Here is a 5,000-nt window from a genome sequence, read left to right on the forward strand (position 1 = left end):
ACACATACACCCACACATGCATAACAGATATGCACCAAACATGCAGTTTCACAGACGTGAAAGCACAGTCAAACGAGGGACAGTGGGTATCTAGTTCTGAAAAGGAATGACATACGTTGGGTTAGGGACAGTTTCAGTTCAGTTTCAGTAGATCAAGGAGGCGTCACTGCGTTCGGACAAATCCATATACGCTACACCACATCTGCCAAGCAGATGCCTGACCAGCGGCTTAGCACAACGCGCTCAGTCACGCCTTGAGAAAAAAGAAGAAGAAAAAAAAAACAAGAAAAAAAAAAAAAAAAAAAAAGTCACTCGGTTCTCTGCTGTGCCTTTCCCTTTTATCTTTTTTTTCCCCTTCAAAAATAAAAGCGGTTCTGATCATCATAGTCGTGGTGATTATTCAGAAAACAGTTCTTTTTCTTTCAGATCCTACCGCAATGAAAAGGAGAGAACGAGGAGAAAAAATACAGTGTGTGTGTGTGTGTGTGTGTGTGTGTGCCCGCGCGCGCGAGTGTGTATGTGTGTGCGTGTGTGTGAAGGGTAGGGAGGTTGTGCGCGCGCGCGCGCGCGCGTGTGTGTGGAATATTGATGAATGCTTATGATCAGGTAAAATGAATGAAAGCTGTCAAACTGTGTACTTTTGACGTATGGTGACCTTAATCCTTGACATTTTATAATCACTGCTTTTATCCCCCTTTATTCTTGTGTGCGTGTGTGTGTGTGTGTGTGTGACATAGTTCTTCTTCAATTAAGCCCCTCGACTGCCATAAACGTATTACGTAGGTGCATAGTAGCATCACTGATGCACCTCATCAGAAAAAGGGAAACAGCTCTGGAAGGCTAAAAATTCATACAGTTCATCTACAGTGGTATATCTCCAGACCATTTTCTCAGTTTTAGGCTTATTGTTTTGGATAATGGTTTATGACCAGTAACACCACTTTCCACTGTTTTGCCCCTGGCACTGAAGGGGTTAAGGTCGTTCGTTAAATCAAATGTCTTTCCAACTGATAGCACTGTTCGTGTTACTCTCGTTCTGTGGAAGCAGCTAACTGGGTAATATGTAGCATATTATCGTGATTATCAGTTGTCATGGCCTGACCAGTGCGTTGGTGTTATACGAAGGTCATACATCCGCTCCTTTCTTTTTCTATTTATCATTTCTTTTTCTTTTTTTTCTTTTTTTTTTTTCTTTTTTTTTGACTCACTTGTGTAAACAAAGTGAGTATGTTTTAACCCGGTGTTCAGTTGTCTGTGTGTGTGTGTGTGTGTCCGTGGTAAACTTTAACATTGACATTTTTTCTGCAAATACTTTGTCAGTTGACACCAAATTAGGCATAAAAATAGGAAAATTTCAGTTCTTTCCAGTCATCTTGTTTAAAACAATATTACACCTCTGGGATGGGCACACGAAAAAAAAAATAAATGAAGCCTAATTATATGCAAACTGCATTTACTGTTATATTTATATTTTTTGTATTCTCTAAACTTGGCACTTTGATCTGATATTCTGACCCAACAACAAGAGCAGTCATTATTATCATTTTTTTGTTCAAACAGGAACTTCTTTTGCTAAGCATGGAAGTTTTATTTATTTTGCAAACGTTTTGGTGCAGATAGTAAAAAAGGGAAATTACTCTGTAATTAATGCTAGGGGACTTAATTTGCTTTAAACTGATCTTTCTCATCTTAAACATTACATTTTGAAATTATACTCAATACATGAAAAGCTTGGATTTTTTTAAAAGTGTATCACAAGTGAGTCTTGAAGGCCTTGCCTCTCTTGTTTATATATGGTATAGCCTGTATGGTTCATTGCGCACGCTTTTGACACCTTGAAACCTAAACTGATGATCAAGTATGCCATCAGACAATTGTGCACACCTGCTAATAAATTATGATCACAGATGTTGAAGCATTATCAATGATTGCTTGTTCGTTTTCTTTTTTCTTTTCTTTTTTTTCTGTGGATTTTAGTTTCAAACGTTCAAAATATGACTGGTGTGTGACTATAGTGAAACATTATTGATGATTATTTGTTCGTTTGCTTTATTTCATTCCCTTTATTTTTCGTTTTAAACGTACAAAATATGATTGATGTGTGACCATAGTGAAACATTATAAATGATTACTTGTTCGTTTGCTTTTTTTCTTTCTTTTGAATTTATTTTCGTTTTCGAACGAACAAAATATGATTGGTGTGTGACTGTTGGTTGGTAAACTGACTTGTTAACTGGAGGTTTCCCAGAAATAGCGCTAAATAAAAAGAGCTTTTGCCGTCTATCAGGCGAACCGCAAAATGAAGTTTTTCTTTTTGGCGGAGGAGGAGGAGATATGGGAGGCAGCTGTTCTGATGAGAACAGCACGTGCATGAGTTGTTTTATTTATTTTGTTTTTGTTGTTGTTTTGTTTTGTTTTTCAGTTTGCATCCTTCATTAGAAATTATTACAATGGCAAATTTCCAGTTTTCATACCGTTGCATCCACTATCGACAAAATTTCCAAACGTTCACACTAGTATATAGTTCGACGTACCTGTTGCATTTCAGTAACAGGACAAAAACCTTGAAGCCGCCGGGAATCGAACCAGAGTTTTCCGAGATTTGGAGTCAGATGTACTGACCACTGCAGAACAGGTCCCCCGTTTCCCTTCATGGCTGTCTAGTGGACTAAAAAAAAACCCAAAAAACCCCGTTAGTCATGTTATTGTATGAACTACTGACAGTGGCACAGGAACCAAACTTGTTGGGATGGTAGGTGTAAACAAGATCTTTGAAGTCATCTGCTTTGCGATGGTGTGGTTAGCAGGTTAAAAGGTAAAATTATAATGTCATTAACTCGGCAAAATAGAAGAAATCTTGAAGAAAACAACAACACACCAACCGTATCTTAAAACCAAACTTGGTATTGTGACTGGCCAGGGGTACACCATTATCATTAAAGAAATTTATAACCATTGGTTAAATGTTAAGGTCACAAAATGACATGAGAAATTGCTAGGAAATGTTTATTTGCTCCAGAAAGGTTTCGTACACGATCTTCATCAAATTCTGTCATTGTGAGAACAAAACTCATTACGGAGACAAGGTCAGACGTCAAATGTTCAGGGTCACAACATGGCGTATTTGAATGTTACATATCTGTCTAAGCGTGCATGTGTGCGTGCTTGAAATCTGCCTGAGTGACACAGGAAACGAATGATGAGCCCCCAATGGCAGCCGTCAGTCGGCTCTACCCAGGTAGGCAGCCTGTTGTGCAAATGACCCTGTATTTGTAAAGCGCTTAGAGCTTGGTCCCCGACCGAGGATAGGCGCTATATAAGTATCCATATCAAAAAGTATCCATATCAATCAACTTTTCATTACATAGTACAGTGACTGGTTTTGGCCAAAACACAAATGCTTTGTAAATTTAAACCTGAAAGTTCAAGACCACATCAAGGCGTGCGTCTTTTTGACTGAAGATCTGCTTCGCAGTGACGTGTTTTTGTTTGTTTGTTTGTTTCAAGTGGATATCCCACGTGAGTCTTGAAGGCCTTGCCTCTCTTGATGTTTTTGCTCCAAGCTTTTGCTTGAAAGTCCACAGTTCTTTTACCCCTTTCCATCAACTTCTGCCCGGGTTATTGTCATTTATCAGTTGAAAGGGTTGTCATGTTAAAAACAACAACAAATACAACAACGATTTTTTGGATTAATGTGCTCGACAGGCAGACTCAGAAGACAAATTGGAGCTTAGGTCTTTTTCCGCGGGTAGTGACATACCCTAGCATGCTGATCTGTTTCAGATCGGAGCTGTTGGTGTTGTTCAGTGGATATGTACAATGGTCATCATCTTTATATCGCTTGTGTGTGTGTGTGTGTGTGTGTGTGTGTGTGTGTGTGTGTGTGAGAGAGAGACTGTTGATAACTGTTTTCATGATTTCTCGACTCTGTAACATCACGTTACAAGCTCAACACACTCGTGGGTATCTGTGTCTGTGTCCTTGTCTCTCTCTCTGTGTGTGTGTGTGTGTGTGTGTGTGTGTGTGTGAAAATATTTGACTCAGGCCCAGATCACCCTGCCCAGTTCCATATCCTTAATTGCATGTCTTACATGACTTTTTTTCTTCTTCTTGATATGTACATTTTACTAGCTGGCTATACATAGTATCTTCTTGGTTCGTGTTGGCATTTGGAAATAAAGCACTTATTATGCTTTGTTTTAACCTTCCGCATTTGTCCTTTGAAACAAATGTAATGTTGTATCTTAACTTATCGTTTTGCACCTTGCTGTTGACAGGTGAAGTTGGAACTGGCTAACAATGTGTCTTATTTTGTGTGTCTGTGGCCGTAAGAAGATATGTATGAAGACAGTTTCTGTTGAGGGGGAAAATGCGAAAACAAAACGAAACAAAACCGACTAGAAACAGTCATATTCTTGCTGCTTTTTATCATTTCATAATTCTTATTTTCTTGTTCTTGTACTTTATTTTCTGTTTTAGTCTTTTCCCATCTTAATAAAAACCTCCTCCTCCACACACACACACACACACACACACACGTGTTACTTACCATAGGTAACACAAAAACTTGGAGCCGCCGGGAATTGAACCCGGGCCTTCTGATCAGAAGTCGGATGTACTTACCACTGTACTACGGCCCCGTTGTCTATTACAGCCTTTAACCAACTTAAAAAGTGTATGATGTGTGGTGCAATGTTGCGATGCTTTGGTTGTTTGTTCATATGTGGCGTTTTCTCTTTTGTCTCCTGGAAACACAGAAGGGACGTAATTCGGGTTGTTTTACTGACTTTCCGTCTTGACTTTCCAGGGAGAAATTTTTAAAAAGAGGACTAAACAGAAAGTTGAAACATGGCTTGAAATAACCATGCTGTGCCGGTCACTTCATCAGTCGATGCAGAAACCTGTTTTTGTTTTCCGCTCCTTCACGAAATCTCTCTCTCTCTCTCTCTCTCTCTCTCTCTCTCTCTCTCTCTCTCTCTCTCTCTCTCTCTCTCTCTCTC

General features: G+C 39.2%; 1 non-coding gene across 1 annotated transcript; it reads right to left on the bottom strand.

Annotated features, from left to right (window-relative positions):
- Positions 1-4,568: 4,568 nt before the first annotated feature.
- Trnar-ucu (transfer RNA arginine (anticodon UCU)) lies at positions 4,569-4,640 on the bottom strand. Its single transcript has one exon. It is a non-coding gene; the product is annotated as a tRNA-Arg (tRNA).
- Between the last annotated feature and the right edge of the window lie 360 nt (positions 4,641-5,000).

The sequence above is a fragment of the Babylonia areolata genome, chromosome 27 (assembly GCF_041734735.1).
Source record: "Babylonia areolata isolate BAREFJ2019XMU chromosome 27, ASM4173473v1, whole genome shotgun sequence".
In the NCBI taxonomy this organism is placed as follows: Eukaryota; Metazoa; Mollusca; class Gastropoda; order Neogastropoda; family Buccinidae; genus Babylonia; species Babylonia areolata.